General features: G+C 34.7%; 1 pseudogene; it reads left to right on the top strand.

Annotated features, from left to right (window-relative positions):
- The first annotated feature begins 19378 nt into the window (after positions 1–19378).
- On the top strand, positions 19379–20050 carry LOC149571704 (serine/threonine-protein kinase PBL27 pseudogene; annotated as a pseudogene).
- The last annotated feature ends 4246 nt before the right edge of the window (positions 20051–24296 follow it).

Below are 24296 nucleotides of genomic sequence, written 5' to 3'. Positions count from 1 at the left end.
AATTCATCAAAATTAGCTACAATAAAAGTTTCACCAAAATACATAAAGTCAGCCCAACTGCTGGTACATGGGTTCTGAAGACAAACTCGGTGAGGTTTTGATACTCAAAAACCATTATCAACACTCAACATTGTCATGCTCTTGGTAGACATAGAAGCTCAATTCATACTAATCACTTCCAAGTAGTATAAACTTGGTCAACACTAGTGACTCAATGAATACTATGAAACTCAACATATAAACTAAATCACTTGGTTGAAACTGCATAGCTTAGTCAACACTAACATTGTGAGCTCAATATAAACAAAATCACTTGGTTGACACATTCTGGCTTATTCAACACTAGATTCCCATCATTGATGCTATGAACTTGGTAAACATTGGAGAACTCCATTTTCACTGTGCAACTCAGTAAACATTGTGAAGCATGGTTTACACTAATAATTATCAACTAGGTAGATATTGGTTGGTGAAAATTGAATATTATTTTTGGAACTCAGTAGCAATTGTAGAACTTGATAGAACCTGAATTACTTGGCTAACACAGTAAACTACAAGATAAGCTTGGTAGCTACTAACCATTTGATTAAGTGTGCGTCACTAATAAAAAAAACTTGACTATAATGTCAACACATATGTCATTCCTAAAAATTTTCCACCATGAGTTATACAAATTCATAACAAAATTTACATCTTCAATATCTATATTTTAACCATATTTATGCATTTGGTCCCAAACTACCATAACTAATATTGTGATTATAACAATTAAAACACAAATAATACATCATGCAAACATGATTTTGACTTTTTCCATGGGAGCAATCTCCCTGGCAGCAATATCTTGAATGTTGCACAACTTGCAATCATTCCTTTCATCTTCTATATAGTTAGATGTGGTTGAGCTAGATGGACCATCAATAACCCACCAAAAGTAATTGCATCTAGTGTCCCCCTAAATTCCAAAACTAGATAAGTGTTTGCCACAATAATTTATTACATAAAAAATAAACATAAAAAATATAGTAACAACCTTTTGACTATTTGAAGAACATAAAAATTTATGCCTAGGATTACACTCAGTGCATGAAGACTTCATTAATACAGTGCCAATGCCACAGTCACACAATGGAAAACCATCTAAAGCCATCAACTCTATATAAATAAGCAATAAATATTAGTAGAGAAATTGAACCAAGAGCTAATACATTCTAAAATTCATTATCAAACTTGCATAAGTAATACACACTTGCCACGATGCAACTACACTTCCAAAGGTTTGTGTAATTTATCTAGGACTACATAAATAATCAATAAGGTCCAAAAGGGGAGGTAAAGAATAATTACAAATTAAAAAAAAAAATTCTCGATGCTCAATGTAAACAAATAAAAACATAACTATAATAATGATATCTATAGGTCATCTATGCCATCACAAAATATTGATTATCATCTATTTTTCATTATCTTACATACCAAAAATGAACAAGCATTGTTATTGTTTGCAAATATGTAGTAGTTTCTAATCTACATAATCTATATGATTTGATATTTGTTGACTCAATTTGATCCCCTTTTGTGAGTGCTGATATGCCTCCTCAAATGGAAGCCCACCTTATATACATCCCTTTGCAAAATTCACTACCTTGGAAAAAGAGGCATCTCTTCCAATGCTTGCTTTGTTTTCATAATTCATGTTTTTTTAAGACCAACTTATTAGAATCCTGCCTCACTACAACAATTTTTTCGCAAATAAATGTGTTCTTGGAGGGCTATATGGTTTTGAGAAACCTGATTTCCATCTTCAATGACAAGGAGCTTGAATTATTAATTAGTTGTGTTCCAGAGATTCAATGTGAGTTTGATTTTCACTCTTTTCTTTCTTACGCATGTGCAAAGATTATAATAGAATTTAGGTATTACTTTTTACTTTCCACTCTTTTCTTTCTTACATTGGTTTTTCCTAAGTAGACAGCCTTGACGCTTGGGTAAGTCTAGTCATTTCATAAGTGGAAGCTCCATTACATTGGTACTAATGGGTAGACTTATTAGTGTATAGACAACATATTTGGTGTTTAACATTTGGCTATAATCAATGATAAGACCTTCTCCTATAATTTCAGGTTTGAATATCCTTAAACAAGAAAATATATGAAGTTCTCAAGTGCTTCTCCACTTGATTTTATGGATATGTTGCACCAAGTTAATTCTTGCACTGAGTGCCTTATAAAAATATGTTTAATTCATCAAGTGGATATGATAGAAAGCTTTGGAGAAGGGTGTGGGCATACGTCTATTCATATGAGCTTTCATAGACATTGTGGTGGTGATTTCCCTATTAAATGTGGAAGCATATACAGGCACATCAACTGTTTGACAAAATGCCTCAAAGATATGTCCTTTCGTAAAATTTAATGATATAGTTTTGCATTATGTAGATTTGAAATTAAATAAAAATTTATAGTAATAAGGGGCATCTAAAAAGAGACATCCTCCACATGCAAAAGTGGACGATTCATAAGGCATGACCTTGAAGAAAATCTCATGAAAATATACCTTGAATATGTGATCTCATGAAATAAAAAAAGTTGTAGGGTATGCCTAAAATTACCATGTTGAAAACAATTGATAGACTAGAGCAATCAAATGCAAATAAAATTGTACTTCATAGTTATAATTGAAAGAACCAATACAGTAAAAATAGTAGCTATGACAAAAATAAAACATAACCCAAGCTAAAAAATAGTAGCTACAATTCTTCTTTGCTTACACGCTGAAATGAAATATAATACTAGCTACAAGAAATAATAATAGCTAAATCTCTTCTATATGCATATCATAAGTGTCTTTCTTAAATCCTGATCCATACTCAATTGAAATGAAATTTTAGAGTCAAATGACTATCCAACTCCTTACAAGATGCCTTGTTACTTGGCAAGATACTCATGGAGTTCGAATAAAAGAGACTATCAGTCCAATTAGTATAGAATCATATGTTGATGTGTCATTATGGAATATAATTTTGGAGTAGCTTTAACTATAGATATTTTTCACACAAATAGTTGAGGGATTAGTACTATCTACTAAGTGAGAATAATGTCATAGAAAGATTGCCTTTATATGATATAAGTCTAATCTTATAATTTATAGCCACACATATTATAAAAATGAGAGAAAAAAACATTTACAATAATGATATAAATGAAAATAGATGAAATTCTGATCATGCACATAATAATTGAAGCTTCCACAATTACAAAGTGTGATAAAGTCAAATGGAAACACAAACTAAACATGGAATGTCATCCTAGGAAATCACTAAAATCCTCCAAATTTATATCTAACATACTCTTCCTTCTCCTTTAGACTCATCTCTAAGAACACCTAGGCTTTTGTAGGTTCTGAAGTAAAAGTGTCATAAAATACAATCAGAGTTTGTCAACTAAGTCTAGGTATGGTGTTCAGGGCTGCAAACGAAGCTAATATATCTTTCTTAGTTTCCCCTTTATCAAATTTGACAAGTTGAGACTCCCTCATGCCTTCCCATATAAATTAGATACTTTCACATATCACATCCAAAGAAGTAGCCATGCTCGCCTTCGTCCTCTTTGGCCTCCTCGATGATGGTGTGGAATTTTTTTGTCTAACATATTTACTATAATCATGCATCCCAAGGAACCCTTCATCAAATTTAGGAGTGTCATTCATAGTCGTATTGAAGCCCCCATCATCATCAAGATCAACTGCCTCTTCAAAAAGGTGCCTGTTGTGGTGTCCACAACACACGCCTCATTCCTCACTAGGAATGGGGACCCCCTACTTTTTTTGACTCCTGGACTCATAGTTTGGGAGTCAAGAGAAGAAGATTTTTATTAGACCTTAGGATTTTAGAGTCAATATTCAAAAAAAACACAAAAAATTGAAAAATTGAAAAACACATGAAAAAAAAAAAATCATTCAAATGCGCCACTGAGGGCATGTGCATGCCCCAAGCATGCACATGCACCACCAAGGGGAGTGAGCATGCCGCAAAGGCCAGACGTACACCTTGAAAGGCAGTGCGCTCATGTGCCCCTAAAGGCAATGCACCACTGCCAAGAAGGGCATGCGCGTTGCCAAGGGAAGTGCGCGCGTGTGCCCCTGAAGGTAGCATGCACATTGCCAAGGGGAGCACACATGCCCCCAAAGGCCACGCGTGTGTGCTGCCAAGGGGCCGCACGTCTCAAGTGTGTGGACACTGCCACAAAGGGCCATGCACCTAAAGTGTGTGCATGATCAAGGCACCTTGTACACGTTGGTGCTGTTGCACTTCCAAGGCACTGTGCATGCTTGCCAAGCTGCCCTTTCACCTTCAATTTTTCCTAAGTAGCCATAAAAAGGGTTTAAAATATATCGTTTAAGTATAAGTTGACATATATATTTAATTTGACGTATATTTCATTTCTTATAAATTAAATATACGTCAACTTATACTTAAGATATATTTTAACATATGCGATGAATCTTTTGAGATAGGTTTCAGACCTCCCCAAGATTTATAGGTAAAGATTTTAGGAAATTTTAGGGCTTTAGAAATTCAGGCTTAGCCAAATTTTAGGGCTTCAGGATTTTAGACTCAGCCAGATTTCAGGATTCACCTCCATTTTTGTTTGTGTAGCTAGTGTGTCTTTACTATGCATTGTTAACTCTATGAACTAATTTTTGCTTCTTTTGTAGGTAAAAATGGCATCCTCAACTTGTTGAGGTCATAACTTTTGATTCGGGACTCAGAATTCAAAACTACTTACACTGTTGGAAAGAAGAATTGAAGATCTAATTTTTGTCCATAAAACAGTGAGCCTTCGACTACCCAATTTTAGGGACCGAAAAAGGTTCTGACTTGAAATTTTGAGAAAAAGACCTCCAAAAGGTAATTTAAAAATGCCTAGAAAATTTGTGAAAAAATATGAAAAAGTTGCAAACATTTGATCGTCTTGGATAATCTGGATCACTTGGTTTCTCAGCAAGAAGGATTGTACAGGTAGAGAGAAGACAAAGGTTAAAGATATAGAGGTTGGACACATAAAGCAAATAAGGTTCCTCATCTTATGCAGCTTTTGGAGACAAGATTCAACGCAGGTGCCTTGAGATTTTTGATTGAAGAAGCGAAGGGAGTGCAAGTTTGAGAAAGTAATTGGCTATAAAGAGGCTGTAAATCATCAGAAAGGGGTATGGAACATATACAAAAAGAGATCTAAAACCTCATTTGAGAAAAACCCAGAAACTATTTTCAAAATTGATAACTTTGATTTTTTGGCAAATTGAGCTCTACAGCTCCGTAGGTATGTAGGTCCACAACTCCATAGGTACATAGGTCTGTAGCTTTGCAAGTTCATAGCTCTACATTTTCATGTAGGTTCGTAAGTCAAGGTGCATCGATAGTTGACTGCTAGTTCCAAAAATAGCACTTTCCATGCATTGGGAGCACATTCTGATGGCAAGTTTAACACTGACACATGCCTGGTGAAGGGGAAACTTGTATTTTTGGTGTTTCCATGCACTTCCACTTCAACTGATGGCTTCCTCCTACTTTCTCTCTCATGCTTTCATTGTTTTTGACATGTAAAGGGCTCATGCATCCAATTAATGAATAAAATATGGATGGAGTCCCTCTAAGCACTAGTTAGATTGTTAGTTTGTATATATTTAGTTTGTTTTAATGTTTTAAAAGCATTTTATTGCATCAAGATATCTCTCACTCTCAACACAAATTGAGGAGATGATTTATTATAAATACCCTATTGTAAAATGTAACAAGGGCTGCTGTTATTATGCAATAAAGTTACGCTTTTGGTGCTAGCATTTGGAGTGTAGTTATTCTTGCCTGAATGTGTCATTATTTTGTGGATTTTATTCATGAGATTGTGATTGAGCCAAAGGTTTATTGTGTTATTTCTGGTTGTGCGATCTTTTAGTTCTGGTGTTTTCTATAGATATATGAATTTCGTTGACATAACAAACTTGAGAAGATATCACTTGATTGTGTCTACATAGCTTTTTGTCTCGTATGAGCGCACTTTTCGTGGCCTTGCAATTTGATGAAGAGTGAAACATCATTTGATTTGTTAAAGATTCTCACCGATGATTGCATCAGTGGATTCTAGGAAGCGTTGCTCCTGTTTTCATTGGTTTCCTATCGATTTCTTTGAAGGTTTAACTCATAGTGTGTTGTGTTCTGTAGCTTATGTCTATTTAGGAATTTCAATTTCAAGTTATTTGATTTCATGTTATTTTCTTTGCTAACCCCCCTATTAGAATAGGACCTCATAGTAGTTGCATTGTTAGAGTTGCATTCATTGAAAAATAGAAAATAAAAAAATATTGTTCTTTTTTGTGATATTTTGAGACAGCGAACATATTCTACTTGATTCCAAGGTAAAAGAGTTTTTGGAACCAGCAAAGGCCTCCTCATGTACATTCACATTTATCTTCTATTGAGCGGATTTTGGTACATCGCCAGACAAACACTGAACCTTGGAGTGGATCCTTAAAAGGATTTTCTTTTCAAGAGAGGAGTTACATTATGGATTCTTGTCATTGACCTCATGCATAACGAACACCCAATAGTGCCCTTCTTCATTCTCTTGGACCATTGCAGCTATAGTTCCATCAACAATTTCATTCCCAACAATGATTTCTTAGTCATTGTAATAGAGGATGGTTGCCTCTTGTACACTCTGGCATTCTTGAAATCCTTTTGCAACATGAAGTCAAAATTAAGGTATTAGATATTTATCTTTCATTACAACTAATTAAGAGATATTTAACTTACTTACAAACATTGTTTAGAGTACATCACCTTTAACAACTCTTCCCACAATGTCATTAGCATCCACACATTGAATACTCTTGTTCCATGCGAAGCCGCTCATACTTCTGAAGTCTTTCATCATTTGATAAGCTTGCTTCCATGTTTTCAATTTATTCTTGAAGTTTTCTCTTACTAGAATCATCTTCATATCCAAATTGAACCCCCTTTTAGTGTGTGTCCAAGCTTCTTTCTGAAACCCCCCTTCACCTTTTCTTCCTAATATGACTTGCTCAAGGAGTATATATAGCAATTTTTTCTCTATCTCTCATGTCCAAACAAATTTCACATTTCTAGCAAAGGAAGCAACAATAGTGACATGAACCCCCTCATCAATGCTCATCAAGAGATTGGTGGATGACATTTTCAGCAATTGGTAGCTGGAAAGCAATATTTTAGATACATTAAACAAGATGAAAACAATAAGAAACATGAAACACAAACAATTGAACAAGCATTGACATGAAGATTATAACATGGAAATCTAAATGTGGAAAGATGATCACGTTGGACAAATTTTTAAATATTTTAGAGGCTTATATTGCCCAATACTTACACAAGCAACAAGTCTTCACTTGGTTGTTTTCCCAAGTATTAGTAATGAAGAAATATACAACATAGCAACACAATTTATGACAAAATATTGGAGTATTAGATTGTGTTTTTTGAAGACCAAAATTATCAGATTAATGAAGAGTATTCCCATTCATACATATCAACAATATACTTGAAAAATCATTCAACTCTTATACATCTACTACTTGGATAACATAAACCAACGAAAAATAAGTAGCAAGAAATTATAGATTTCAACAGAAAGACATAGGATGGATGAAATAAACTAGTCATCTAAGTCCCTCTTTGATGTTTATTCTCTAAACCAAAAACTGCCAACCTCCTCCCTCAATGACTGCATTGTTACTTATATTTAATAGTCGCTATTAATAACTTGATAAACTATGTGTCTAGTTTACCATTCTCCACCAAAGTTACCATGCTATTGCATAGAAGGATTAGTTCAGTTGTTACCACAAAACTTGTTTCCTATTGACAACTTATTGTAGGAGTTGATGAAATCCAACTCTAGAGTTGCCAAGATCACCTGCAATGCAAATAGCTTGCCAAAGAGAAACCTAAGGAGCAAGAGCTTGAAGGAAACAAAGCAAGAGAAAATATTTCACAATAAGAAAAATGAAATTTCTATGTGAATGGATGATTTTACAATGAGAGAGACCAAATATAAAGGCCTCATGAAAGCTTGTAGAACAAGCTGGAAGGAGATAGAAGATAAGGTTGGCAACTAAGTACACTTTGACAAAAGGTGGAACATGCTACAAGGGAACAAACTCCTGTGTTGTCAACAACTAACCACTACAACTATTAAATAAATGCATTTTCCTAAGTAAGCTTAAGTAATAGAATAAATAATAATTAATTAATTAATTATTTACTCTAACACCCCCCTTAAGTGCAACTTAGGGGAATTTCTTAAGCTCACAAAACTAAGAGAAAATGTAGAATGGGTCCCAGCAACAAGGCCATGTTAGGTACCCATGTACAATGCAAAGAAATGCAACCTCTAAAAATGGAGAAAGAGGGAAAACCACATGGGAAAAACCCTCCTCCAAAAAGAGGTAAAAAAAACATGTTGGAAAAAAATATGAAGTGAAGGAAGGAAGGCCTCAACCAATCCCCCCAAGGACAACTTCCATCGAAAAAGAGTCAAAAGACCCACTCAAAACCATAAGTACAACTAGCCCCCCCATAAGAGATACTAAAGCCTCCCTAGAATAAAGGAGCCCCTAAAGGAGGGATTGAACCAATGTAACTCCAATGTGGAAGAAATAAGGGTACATAACAAGGGAATCCCTAAATGAGAGGCAAAACTGGAAATCCTAGCTGATGCTTGGAGGAGAATGTATGAGGAACTGAAAAGGGAATCCCCAAGGAAGGTGTATTTGAAACAAGTACATTTGGAGGCTTGATGAATGAAGTTGGAGGATCAGGTAGAGTAGAAGCAGAATCCTATGAAAGAGAAAATCCCTCAACTAGATGTGGTTTGGTGGTCAAAATAGGGATCTTAGGAACAATACAAAGTTTCAAGTATCTTGACTACACCACATGATGCTCCTGCGAAAGAGGAGAGCCATGCTCCAAAAATGGAGATGATGGGAAAAAGTGTGAGAAGGTGTAGAGACAAGTAGAAGAATCAACTATCCCTATAGTAATAAGACTTCTTGTGACACAATCTTGAATGAAGATTGAATCAGCAGTGAACTCAACTGTCTTCCCTGATCCACTGCGAGTAATCTAAGAAATTGAGAGAAGGTTGGTAGACAAAGATGGAACATATAATACATCATTGAATATACCATCCTAGATGTGAACTGAACCTTTCTCACAAATTGGTAGGGTAGTGTTATTCCCCATGAGAATATGAGGAATAGGAGAAGCCTCAAGAGTAGAGAAGACACCTTGAGAAGATGTCATATGGTGAGAAGCACCTGAATCTAGTATCCAAGGAACCTGTGAAGGAGATGTAATGGAAGCATGTAATGCATGACCCTTTCCAAGATTTGATGTATATGGTGACGATGTGGAAGAAGACTAAAAGGTAGACCCCTATGAGGTAGAAGAGGATGGAGAAGAAATAGTGTTCTTCTGAAGAAGAACTTGCAAATTTGCAATTTGTTTCTCATAGCCATCAAATCTCTTTTGAAAAAAATGTGCCTCATCATGAGATCCTTTTCAACAATAGGAACACATAGGAGTCTTATTCTTCTTTTTCTCCTTATTATTAGAAGATGATGAACCAGTAGAAGAGGGATCTGATATCTACTTCAACTTCTACTCTTGTGTATCCTTGACAAGCAATGCCTAAGACTGTGAACCTGAAAGTGAATCCATCTGATTAATCTTGGACTATTCACAAGTTAACTAACCACAAAATATCTCAAATGAAGGCATCTTGTGTCTATCACCCAAGACATCCATAATGGAGTAGAAAGTGGAAGAGAAGATTTGATATTGGCCTCTCAACTTTGAGAGTATAAAAAAGATACACTCATCATTTGTCTTGGTTTTTCCACATCCCTTCAATAGTGTACACAAATATTTGAATTTCATCAAGAAGTCCTCAATGGTGGGAAAGTTGTTAGGTGTCAAAGAAGTCAACCCTACATCAAGTTGAAGTGCGCAAAACTCATTCATTGTGCCAAACAAAGTCTAAAATTTGAGCCAATAAGCCTGTGGAGTAGTCAAACCATCCAAGTGAAATAGCAGGCTGCCTGAAATGTTGAGTGCAATCAATCCCATTGCTTCATCCATTTTGTTCCTATGTTGTAGAACCTCAAAAGGGTTCATAAGAGAAGGTTGTTCTCATCTAGACAAGACCATAAGCCTCTTGACATGAGAAGCCTAGTCATTTGTGCCTTCTAGGTGTGGTAGTTGTGTGGTGTGAGATGGGTCACAGATGGATCCACCATTGAGAGAAAGAAAAAGATGGAAGTAGAAGGGTCTTATCTAAAGCAAATTACATAAAAGAAAATGCTCCCCCAAAATGCAAAAGAGATCAATTAACCCCCCTTAATGTATGATTTGGGCACTCTATACTTAGTGCGGCTATAATATCCAATTTAGGGCTTATTTTTGAAAGTAGTATTTCTATCCACAAAACCTATAATCTAATTTCAGATCTGGAAAGTAGACAAAAAAAATGCACTTTAAAAAAAAATAGAACCTAATTATGTGTCTAGATGAGCCTGTACAAAGTATTTAAAGTGGAAAAAAAAAGAATTTGTGAGTTGTAGAAAAATTCAGGAATAGAGATGTCAAACCATCTGCACCAATGTGTAGATCATGAAATTCTACCCCAAAACAAAAAAAAAGGCTCGAAGAAACAAGTCCGTATGAGGGAGATATCATTGTTTGAAAATTACCCCTATAGTTATTTTTTCTAAATTGTGGCTGTCGCACCTCCAAAAAATAAAGAAAAGAGCCCAAAAAATGATAGATCTATTATGGAAAACCCTCTTTCTCATTTTTCTCCAAATATTGAAAAAATTCTCTTCCTCCCGATTGAAGAAAAAATCACAAACAAACTAGGGTTTGTGTCTCTGAATCGCAGCTTCAAAAATCCTTCAACCAAGAAGCAACAAAGAGGCTCTGAGACCATGTAGGAGTTGATGAAATCCAACTTTGCAGTCACCAAGATCACCTGCAATTCAAATAGATTGTACAAGAGAAACCTAAGGAGCAAGAGCTTGAAGGAAACAAAGCAAGAGAAAATATTTCACAATAGGAAAAATGAAATTGCTATGTGAATGGATGATTTTACAATGAGAGAGAGACCAAATATAAAGGCCTCATAGAAGCTTTTAGAACAAGCTGGAAGGAGGTAGAAGATAAGGTTGACAACTAAGCACACTTTCTACGAAAAGGTGGAACATGCTAGAAGGGAACAAACTCCTGTGTTGTCAACAACTAACCACTACAACTATTAAATAAATGCATTTACCTAAGTAAGCTTAAATAATAGAATAAATAATAATTAATTAATTAATTATTTACTCTAACACTTATATGGAGTTGAGATTTGTTCAAAATTTCATTCCTATTCTTGTAATACTTAAACATGAAAATCTATATTGAGTACCACAAAAAGAGTAAGATTCCATGTCAGATAGGATTCCAGAGCAATTTTAGGTGACTATTCTATTTTTCTTCTATGTTTGGTAGTTCATCCCAAATTTTCACAATGTAAAGGGTTGTAGACTTCAAACTATAGAATTAATTCAATTGTATATGAATATGGTTTGGAGATGGTGAGAGATTTCCTAAATTTTGTGGAAGAAATTCTTTAATCCTAAATTTGATCTTTGTGCTTGCATGTATAACTTATTAAATATCATTGTAATCAACTCACATGCCCACATGATCTAGTTCACTGGAGGCTTATTGACTTCATGCATGCTATACTAAGGTGGATTTCAATTGATTGGTGGCTTTATAACTATGTAAATTAGATTTTTTGAGGTGATTCTGCATGTCTAGTTGTGGAATTATTTGCATTTTCTTTACCATTTATCACATACCTTGTTCGTGTAGATTTATTTATCCTATGATGATAAATAGTGTTTCAATGAATAAGATTTGATATTCAGTTGAATTCTTTGAAGGATTCAACATCCAAACAAAATTCTATAAATATGAACTCATTTAAAAAACAATGGTTGGTCATTTTTCCATTTCCATGTGACTGCAAGTGCTAAGTATCTTCTAGGATTTTGAATCTTACAAGTCTAGTCGTATGCTGAGCAACTCATTTTTCACATCACAAAGAGTAGCTGATGTGCCATAGATATCTGTAACTAATCATCTCTTTGGTCATTTGTAGATCTTCTAGAAAACCCTCAAGTGACAAATTATGACAACATTCTAGCCTAAGTTTGAATCTTGTTACATTTGGTATTGTGGTTGTAATATAGATTTGATGAATGTTGCAATAATCGTAAGTCATTACATTTGTAATGTCATTTTAATATTGCACATGGATTTTTAGTTTTTCTAATAATAATTTATAACCCAACATAAGACATTGGACATGGAAATAATGATCCTCCATGCACTTAAAAATGAAAAATTTTCATTTCATTCTCTATGTGAAATGACCAATTTATAGCACATATTACAACAATATAGGATGACCAACTCAAAAAAAAGATAACTAAAATAAGATTGAGTCTTTATAAGATCGACCTTCATCACAAGAATAAATTAAACATTCTCTGGCCAACTAGGTATAACTGTAGATGACCTATCCATTGCATCAAGACAACTCCCTCTTGAATGGTGAAAAGTTTGTATATTAATAGTATGAGAAAATCCAAGAGAGGCACCCTAATCTACAAAGGAATTTTTTTAAATAACAAGGAATAATGTCATGATATCTAAGACTATTTAACAAGGAGTATTTTTGGAATACCTCATATCTAAGCCACAATAAGGAAATTGAAGCTTATCATTGAAGTGGTGTTTGTGTGGCATTGTTAGGTATTAGTCACTACAAGATAATGTATTCTTATACAGATGACAAACTATTGTTTTAGAATTGAAATATAGCAAAATTTTTTGAGAAGACAATACATTACACTTACATCCCCTTCAAACATACATCAAATTTCCATAATATAGATGACAAAATACTCATATCAAATATTCATATAAATATTTCTTAAACACAACAAATGCCAAGGTAATTTAAGCAGATCCATACTATAGGTCATAGTAAATTTACCTGCCTCCATTTAAGTGCAAATAAATGTTTATGTTTTTTGGTTCAATTAAGTGTGAGAGTTGTAGTCTTCCCACATCCTTCAAGCTATTTCATCTCAAAAAATTGTCCAATCATCTCTATCTCATTGATTCATCCCATAAGTCTCAAGAATTGGTACATTTATCAGAGCACAACCATCATCATCATCTAATTCCACTTTGGATGGAATGGACCATCCTCCACCATGATGAAATTGTGTAGTATGGTGCATGCTAATACAATCTTTGTTTGGGTCATGATATTATAGGATATCACATTCTTTAGGATAGGAAATCATTGCTTCAAAATACCAAATGTATGCTCTATTACATTCCTAAGAGAGGAGTGTCGGTGGCTAAATAATTCTTGAGGACTGTTGATCAGGTTCACTCTACAAAAATCTTTTAGGTGGTAATGAGTACAATGATATGGAGCATGAAATCCATGTACATTTGGTATCTAGCATCAACTAAATAAAAATTTCCTATGCAAATAGAAAAAATTTTATAGTCAAGATATAACATAGAAGTTTAGATTTCATATAATCATATAAAATATGAATTAATATACTAGGAGGAACCACAAGTGGATCTACTCTAGAAAGAGCTGAAGCAAGCACTTGACTATCTGCAACAGACCCTTTCCAATCAACAAGAACACATTGAAACTTATAGTCAAACAAACAAAAACCTAAAACATTTTGTCATAAGTTTCCTTTTCTACCACGATATTTTTCTTGGTTGTCCACTTCAACAGTAACTAGCATGTGGATTCCATCAAGTGCACCAATACAATCCTATAACAATAAATAATATTATCAAATACATATTAATATTCTTGATTCTATAGCAAAGAAATATATGTCACTATGATATTTACCTTGAAGAAAGGAACAAAATGGTCCTTCCCAATGATTTCTAGAGTAGTGATTGGAGCAGGGGTAAAAGATAATATTTATGTAATGCTAAGGTAGCCTTCAAGACCTTATGGAAGTATCAACTCGCTGTCTCTCCCGAGTGACCAAAGTTATGGCCAATGTTATGATTCCTTAAATTGTGGCCAAGTGTATGCAAGAATGTCACAAGTTATTCTTCTAATGTTATGTTTATTATCTTGAATGCTCCCTTTTTGTCTTAGAAGTTTGGCCAAACAAAAGAAGGCTACTCTACTCATGCGTATTTGGTCATGGCAATTTGTGTGATTAGAATAGATAATATACTTATAAAAAGGACATACAACTCTTCTTCACTTATGCTCTTGTCTTCTACCTTCTTTGATAGATGATACTATGTATACAACAAGGGTGGCCAGCAAAACAACAAGCAAGCACATGACCTTCAACTTCCTAACAATGGCTCCTTGAACTTCAACATCATAAATAGGATCCATCAAATACCTAGAACCACAATATGGACAAAACATTTCATAAATATACAACAGAAAGAGATAAATTTTTTGAAAGTGAGGAAGCATAACTTATTCTCCCAACATCTAGCATCCAACTTAAGTAAGAGTAGTATATGCAAGTAGAGAAACTTTCATGCAGATATTAGTTTGAAATCAATATGAATCTATATAATTTGTAAAGTTCTTCAGTAGGTTAATAATCTATTATAAAAGAAATAAATTTGGTGTCCTTGGATACTTGCCTCCTTGGTATAAATATGCAATAGTCTTAGGCAAGTAGAATAGGGTGTATTAACCCAACATAGAAATGTGAAATAATGTACCATGTATCCATGCCATGCATTTAGTAATAAGCATGAAAGGCACTTTTTTGACATATTCTGATTTGGAAATAACAACAGGTTCATAAACACTCTTTGATATTGCTATAACTCTCCTAACGCTCCCATTTTGTCACTGGTTGGGAGAATACACACCAAGGTTGTGGAGTTTGACTTTAGAATTGCCAACTTTATTTTTGTAAACTTTTCTAGTGTCTTTTCAACAAACCTCACATGTGCATATCTTGCAACCATTTCTGGTGTATGAGACATCATTTTTCTCATCTTGTGAACTATCCCCATCTGGGCATCTTTTTAATTCTGCATTCATCAATCTCCTTACAAAAATTTGAAAGGAAAACTTGGTCACCAACACATGTACCACTACGAAATCTTTAATTTTCATTTAAATAATAAAGCACTAGATTTCCTTAAGATGGCTAGTATGTAGAAGGAGTTACTCATCACATTGAGGTATGTATTTTCCTCATCTATAAGACTTGAACATGTGGATGCTAGCAAAGCACAAGAAGAACTTATGCAATTCGGGTATGTTCATGAGTATGCATCTAAATTTTGTATGCATACACTTGAGAAATTTTAACTACATCTTGACTATATCAAAACTATTTGTGCATGTCTTGCAATCATTGTAGTTTATAACTCTCAAGAGTCAAGACTTTACTTTCATACCATAGTATTTACATTGTACAATGCTCATGCACTAAACCTAGATGACTATATGCTAATAGAAGACATGGAAATATTATATTTTTCTATAGTATTTAGTTAGTGCAAATAACTTGATAGAATCCTTGCAATGATCACAATATATAGGACTACCTCTTTTTTTTTGTGTTGTCAAATGTGTATCATGCCTCATGTATACTTTTAGATTTTTCTCTTGCAATTGTATTTGAAACATTCCTCTTTCAATTATGTTTTATAAATATACATACCTTGTTGTAAAACAAACTATTGGTTGAGAGGATTAGGAAAGTCTTGTTGTCTCTGTTAGAAATGCTTTAGAATAACTGAGAGGGGGGGGGGTGTGAATCAGTTATTCAAGGTCCAAATGTCCAATTCAAACTTTTTAGTAAGTGCAGTGAGCCCATTCAACCATTCATTCATCCAAGCTTTAACTTTCCTATTTAGCAAGTTATTGTAAACCAACATGCAAGAATAACACGTAAAAAGATCAACACATAACACAGTGATTTATGTGGAAACTCAATTTGGGAAAAACCACCAATAACATGCTACTCAATTCTCACTCTTCTGAAGTGATGCCTTGTGAAAGGCCTACCCTGTTAAAGGCTTACAACACACTATTAAATGTGACATGGTTAAAGGATTTAACCACCCTATTAGAAGTGAGCCTGGTTAGAGGACTTTAGAACATTCACTTGGAATACCACCCTGTTAAAGGATTTACAAATGGCTGTTAGGCCAACCTAAGTCCATAGGATTTTCCTTCAAACTCAACTGATACAATTGCTAGAGAGTAACAACTAGGGGTTTTGACCTGATTATAGAATACAACTCAACTTGTAGATCTCTAATCACTTCTTAGCTCATAACATTTCTTGGTCTTTGGTCTCTGCAACTCTAATAGCTTGTCCTCCTTTCAAGCTTGGTCTCCTTGAGTCTCCATGCTCACTATACCAGTGCAATCATCTCTTCTTGACCACTTGTAAAAGAAAAATCTCTATGCTCTATTCTTCCTTCTCCTTGATACCTTTCTAACCACTTCACAATTTGGCACTCTAGCAGCTCTTGCTTCTTGGTTTATGACTCCTTAAATAGAAGTCTTGGAGTTCTTTTTCTCACTCGATTCTTCCCTCCTTTAATTTCAATTTGTATGGATTAGGTAGGATTCATTGAATCTAACTCATATTATGTTTCTTCTAGAAACATCATAAAGAATCCTCTTGAATTTACTCAAAAATGGTTTACATAGAATTCTACGCCACCAACTCATCATCCTTATCCTCCAACTAGTTCACAAAATTCAAGGTAACAACTTTGCCGACTTAGATTTGGTGAATCTTTGACATTTTCAATAATGCAATAGTTCAGCACTATTGAAATCCTGATGCTCGACACTTGAAGTTCACTCGACACCAACTAAGATTTTATGATGCTTGAAACCTACACTTCACTCAGCACACATTAGATTTTATTTTTTCTCAGCTCCAACTGAGAATTTGCTCGGCTTCAACTAGCTTGCTTGACACCCACTGATGAACTTAGTTTAAGCTTTGTAGTCAACCTTGTTCTGCTAATGTTTCTAAGTGTGACCAACCTCTTTATCTTTGAATATGTTACCAATACATTATCTCATCATTGTCTTAATTGATCCTTGCACTTCATTAAAAAATCATAACTCAACCTTTCCCTTAGGTGTTCTTGTTACATCTTGTTGATCAAATCCTCTTCATCAATCAACTAAGTGATAGTACTTGGATCTTATAAGCAATTTCCATTCCTACAAATAGCAAGTTTGAGATCAATGACAAAAAAATGATTGAAAACATTCTTTTAACAACAATCTCCCTCTTTGATGGTAAATCTTCTTCTCACAATGATCTTTTCAATCAGATTTCCAATAGTCTCACTTAACTGTTGCAAATATATGCTACCATTGATTCTATTAGTCTTGATCAATTGTTTTGTTGTTTTGGCTAAAATCAACTTTTCAAATTGGCCAATTAAAACATCAATTCTCAGTATGTCAGTATAATTGATTTGAATTTTGTAAATTATTCACTCCATGGTGATGTGCCTCTAGGAGGGAGAAATTGAACAAGGAAACATTAGAGACCATGAATAATGATAGTGAGTTATATATTTAATTTGAGAGATGTAAGTTCATGGTTTTCCCACCGAATTAGTTGACTTTAAGAAATTGTATTTTAATTGAGACATCTTGACTGCATATTTATATTTTATGGATTTTTAGAATTTGTTGGCACTCAAGATTGCGTTCCCATTTTGAGCATCTTTTTCAAATTTTGAGTCAAATCAAGCCCTATGAATGCCTATAAATGCGCATGTACTTGGTTGTACCTTTGAGGCCCCTAAGGTTTTTAATGTTTCTAGAACCTTCCATTTAGCCTGTCTAAGCATTCCATGAAGCAAAAATGACATTCTAAGTCATTCAGTGAAGTCCTATTTCAAGCACTTGCCAAATTTGCATTTTCACCTAGGTGTCAAACAACGAGAGGAAGCTGTGTTTGCCATTGAATATCTTGCACCTAGAAATGTTTTGTGATTTTCCACTTTGGGAATATCTAGTGTCTATACCCAAGAACTTATGTTTAGATTTTGAGTTGTTTCAAGTTTGTTTGATTAGGTTTTGAATCCCTAAAAGTTGGTCAGTTATTGTTTCATGCTTTTGTGTAATTGTGCAAATTTTTTTGGAAGCCCTGTTTGACGTGTTATAATTTTGACTTTTTTGAACAAAATACTAAAATTCCTTTTGCATTGCATTGTAGACATCAGAGACTTATTATGTTTCAAATTTTAGCTCTTGAAAACTTCGTTTGATCAATTTTTAGGCGTGATTCCAAATGGAATTTTTATCGTTTTACTGGTGTCAGCGTTTGTAGATTGCTTGGTACCCCTATTTGGGATGTTATAACTTGAAATCCATGATAGGTGAGATTGAATGGATTGTACCACTATGTTATCCCTTGAAAATACTCCAAGTGTGTCAGTTTGCAAGTCATGATGAATCTGTATGCACACTTTTCCAGGTCCATTCCGTTTGTAAAAAATGTCTTTTTGTCAGTGTTTCCAATCTATTAATTCTGAGTAGCTCACTTTGACCGCTTTCCAAATGCATCTTGATATTCATCATGAGCCCAAATTGCATATCCATAATGTCCTCATGATAGAGAACCATCGTTCTAGTTTTTGTTTCCCCATGTGCTCATCTGCCCAATTTTTGAAGCCGATTTTGAACCTAGTTTAGTGTTTTCTGACATGTTTGCTTGCAAGTAGTTTTGAGAAGGTAACTTTGACGGTCAATATCTTTTAACCTAAAATTTTTCATGAGATGAGATTCGACATGGTAAAAGTATGTGAAACAAAGATTCAGTGTGCCAGTTTTCAAAACCTAGTTATTCGTTTGGGTCAGTTTTTAAAGCCAATCAACGGACCTCCTGATGCAAATTTAATAGTTTGCAGATAAGTGATAAAAGAGGTTTTAATTGATGGTTCAGTGATCAAATTGCATTCTAGTCAGTCTAAAAAGGTTGAAGGATCAATTTGACAGTTTAGTCATTCAGAAACAATTTTTTTTTTTAGCCGGACCCACTTTGGGGCTCGACTAATTCCGTCAAATTGATAGGTTTTAGAGGTGAAATAAAGGATATTTTACAAGTCAAAAAGGTGACGCAAATTGACCATAAAACAATTCCACACTTTTATGTTGGGATATCCCAAGCAACATATCAAAGCTCTGCCCATGCATAAAAATGGTGGTTGTTGTGCAGAAGGTGATCAACACCTTTTGGTCTATGAATATATGCCCATGGGCTCCTTGGAAGATCATCTTCATGATCTTCCACCTGATAAGGAGCCATTGGATTAGAACATAAGAATGAATATTGCAGCTGGTGTTGCTCGAGGACTGGAGTACTTTCATGATAAGGCAAATCCCCTTGTCATCTATCGTAATTTTAAATCTTAAAATATTTTGTTAGATGACAATTTTAATCCAAAATTATCAAACTTTGGTTTGGCTAAACTTGGACCAGTTGGTGATAAAACACACGTCTCTACAAGAGTAATGGGGACATATTACTATCGTGCTCCAGAGTATGCTATGACAGGCCAGTTAACTTTAAAATATGATGTCTACAATTATGGCATGGTTTTGTTAAAATTGATTACAGGAAGAAAGGCCATTGAAAAATATCGAGCTTCTGGAGAGTATAATCTTGTAGCTTGGGCAGACCTCTATTCAAAGACCATAGAAAATTTCCCCAGATGGTGAATCCTTTATTACAAGGTCATTATCCAATGTGTGGATTGTATCAAGCTCTTATTGTTGCAGCAATGTCCCTTCAAGAACAAGCTACTACTTGCCCTCTTATTGGTGATGTTGTAAGTGCACTTGCTTACCTGGCTTCTCAAAGATGTGACCCTAGTCTGTAACCTAGCTAGAGTAATAGATTTTCTCTAGGGACACCCAGAGAGAAGAAAGATAAAAGGTTGAGTGATGCTACAGATTGCCAAGATTAAGTCTTGCATAAGGATCGAGGCAGTAGACAAATTGGTTTTCAATCACCATCTCCAAATTCCCTAGAGTTGCCCCAGAAAAGCATTAGTAGACAACATTCAATTACTGGGAGTGATGTTTCCACAAGTTAGGAAAAAGGCTTTGGGAGAAGAAGTTTAGATGATTTTGAGAAACAAGAAGGTCAGCGAGATAGCCCTAGCTATGCTGGAAGAGTTAGAGAAGCGCCAAGACATAAAAAAAATGTCCACAAAAAAGAAGAAAAGGAGAAGATGCAGAGGAGTTTCTGGCCGCAATCAAAGGGATAAGTGGTATATCCCACATTGGCTGGGCAAAGAAAATTTTAGTATTTTAAATACCCAAGCACTCAATATGCTTTGTGTCTAAAGGTCAACACCTTTTGTGTAGGCATAGTGTGCTAGAGATGGAGAGAACACTGGAGCAATCCTTTCAAGAGGGATGTTACACTTTGAGGCACTTGGATTAGGTGTTGGACATGAAGCTATCTTGGTGGGTGCATAGAGAGCTCGGGAGGAGTTGATCATCCAGTTGAAGGCAGTACAATGACACTTGGTTTGGGGTACCCAGGAGTTTGAAGTAGAAAAAGGAACACAGGTGGTTATCAAGGTCAGCTTGATTAAGGAGACAGTATTGCTTTAGTAGAGGCTACAAATGCAACATGGTTTGGAGACTAGTTTGGTGCAAGCATGGGATGAATGTGAAAGTGATGTGACAGAAATAGATCTATCTTGTCATAGTTAGTCAGTTAATGTATTTTGTTTGTTAATTTTTCTCAGATATTTTGTAATTGTTGTATAGAGATGACTTTTTCTTTTGGGGGGGATGATGTCATCTGTAAATATTGTGTAGCCAACAGATAGATCAATATTGTTATGTAGCCGACGAACCCCTTTGGGAAGGTTTGGAGGAAGTATATATACACCCTTTGGGGAACCATTGTAATCATCATCTATATGGAATCTCTTGGCATATGTGAATAATAAAAGAAATTTTGTTGTTCTTATTCATTGTCTATGTGCATTAATCCATTTACCAATGCGATAAACATTAGTTTATAAATCCTTATGAATGAATATCAGAAAGCCTTAGTATCTTTAGATTAAAGATACATCTTATCATTTAATTAATTGCAAATCTTTCTATGAAGAAACTGTACCTCACAATTTAGAGGAGAGTTATCAATCAATGGCAATTCATCCTACTTTGGTGTGTTTGTTCTTCCATTTGGGCATTTTTGAGTCACATTCTATATTTCTTTTTGAAGGACAAATCTATTTACCAACAATATTGATGCCCTCATACATCTCTTTAAGGTTAGGTGCATTGACATTCTCATATCTAATGACCTAGAAAAATTGAGTATTGAAATGGAGGACATATTGTCATAATAAAAAACATCACTCTTCACTACGTCCTTAATCCTCTTCCTATACTCTATCTTGTAGTTGGCCACCTGTATCTTATAGTTAACTATGTTAAATATTACTACCAAAATATTATCAATGCAATAATCAGAATCTTTAACAAGAAAATATAAAAAAACTAGACACTAATTTATCTTAGGAAAACCCTCCTACTCGAGGAAAAAACCCAACCATGCCTAAAAAAAATTCTTTATGGCAAGCTTAAACTGAGTACAATAATCTCAAGTTTAATCAGAGATAATGTAATGAAAGATCAATAACACCTAACAATCAATAACAATATGCCCTCAATAGTAGTATGCCCTTTTAACTAGTTTGAACATCACCTTTTATCAATAACAATACATACAACTTCCTAATGAATCTCAAAAATGCTTAATATAAAAGAATAACACGATAAAATGATCAATGCATTGATCATCCACATCATGTCTGAATCATTTTCTCAAGAAGGAAGGCATGCTTTTGTATGTAGTAGACCCAATGATAGCCTTTTGTAGAGATGATATATCACATAAACTGCTGCTAATTGTACACTAAAAGACCTCATTGATAAGGTCCCTTATCATGGGTATGTCCAATTCTTATGCTATACCATGATATGCCATATATATGCTCTAGTTCTTGCTGTAGGCATATATTGAAAAGACATCCCTGAATCAAGCATTACATAGTAACCACAACCATTAAAGAACAAACTGTTGATAATATTAAGAGCCACCTCACTATGCCAATTATCATGCACATAGTGCAAATACATCCAACTCAATGGATAAAAGGACGAACCTAATATGTCTTTGAGAAATAAAAAAATTCTCAAACTCAACACATGACCAACTTTAATATGATGTAGAATAACAATAGTTTGAACACAATACAAGATACTTATGGAAACAAAAACAAAAGAATGTCGAGCCTCTTCCCAAAGTGAACAACGAACAATGAATATGATAGAATCTCCATGGAAAGAGAAGCAATTCCTGATGAAATGAAGACTTTGTTGCTCTTAAATACACATTTATGAATGAAATAATTATCATAAATATTAACACTCCTTAGCAAGAGAGATCATTCATATGACATAGCATGAAGGAATAAATCAAGTTTTATTCTACGTTTAGAGATTTCCATAATCTTCAAGAGGTTATTTATCTCTCTTCTCTATGAAGGCTTGTAATAATATTTTTGAGAGAAATATTATAGCAACAAATGTGAAGTTGGAGATGTAATTGATTTTCCTTTGACCAATAAGATTACCAATAGTTGCCTCATGGATGTTTCCTTGATATATTGTCAAGGTTTTTACCACATATATCCATGTATAGTTTATTGTGTTGTTATTTTTCATTATTTCTCTCACTATTTCCTTGCATCTGATTTGTATTGTAAGTTTATAGTTTTTTATTAATGCATCTACTTTCATAACAAGTGGTATTAGAGAAATTTCTTTTTGTAGTAGTTGTGTTAGGATTTGGTGTTGAGTTTTCTAGCATCAAATGGAAAAGGTATTGAATGCAAGATTCAAGGTCAAGAAATTTAATAGAAAAAATAACTTTGAGTTATGTAAGCTCAAGACACATGCTTTGTTAGTGCACAAGGGATTGCATAAGGCATTGGCTGGAAAGTTAAAGAAACCAACAAATATGGTTGATGATGATTGGGAAGATTTGGATACGAGATCCCTAAGGACAATCTATTTGTGTTTGGTAGATGAGGTTCTCTTTAATATTGTTCAAGAAAATACAACAATTTATGGAGTAGAATGTAGAGTCTTTATATGATAAAATTCTTGAGAAATTGACTTGAAGAGGTAACTTTATAGCCTGCGAATGAAGGTACAAAAATTGTTGATCATTTAAAAGTTTTCAATACTCTACATCTTTATTATTTCTTGCCTCCCCTTGGCTGATCACATTCTCCTTAGCCTTACGATTCATGTCTCTTCTTCTTCCCACTCTCTACCTCCCATCTCTCACTACCCGATGCTTTTCTTTGCCCCCCTACTCATTTTTGCTTCTATGAGAGTGACCAAGACCTTTTCATCCTCCATCTGAGAAGATTTCTCTGCTCTAATAGCTTTAGATCATAGCCAGGTGTCCACCATGTTTTACCTACTTGCCTCTACAATATGGGAGTTTGCTCTTCTCTCTACCCCCCACCACCCCTCTCCTCGCACCCCTAGCTCTACACGATAGAATACTTGTCCTATGAACCAATGGTATGATGATACCTATAAAAATTTCCACCACTCCTTACACTCAGCCTTTAATACTCATTCTGCAGCTTTCATGGACTTATGCCTCTCTTACTATTGCTTTCTTTGCCATAGGATCTAGTTATTCATTGCCACGTAGAGTAGGTCTCTTTGTGACATGCTTACTCATTGTCCCAAGCTATTTTGGTACATCATATTCTCCCATCACTCCCAACCCTCATCCACGCTGAACCTTTGCTCCCTCACCTCCCACATTTCCATGCTTTATGACATCCCTACTCAGCTTGCTCCTCATCCCATCCTACCTCCCCATTGTCACCTATTTTCCACCTCCATCATTTATAAGGCCAATAGACTTATGAGATGTAGTAGGGTGGCTAATGAGGAGGGTTTTCAGGATGAGCTCTTCAAGCTAGCTACCTCGATCCTGGGTCCTTTCCACTCTACACTCTTTAATAGAGTAGCTTGTACTAGGTTTCTAGACTCTTGGTCGATGCACACTAT

The sequence above is a fragment of the Cupressus sempervirens genome, chromosome 2, assembly GCF_028749045.1.
Source record: "Cupressus sempervirens isolate cs-2001-9-10 chromosome 2, ASM2874904v1, whole genome shotgun sequence".
Lineage (NCBI taxonomy): Eukaryota > Viridiplantae > Streptophyta > Pinopsida > Cupressales > Cupressaceae > Cupressus > Cupressus sempervirens.
The sequence above is the reverse complement of the archived record's forward strand: the minus strand, read 5'-3'. Positions and strand labels throughout refer to the sequence as shown.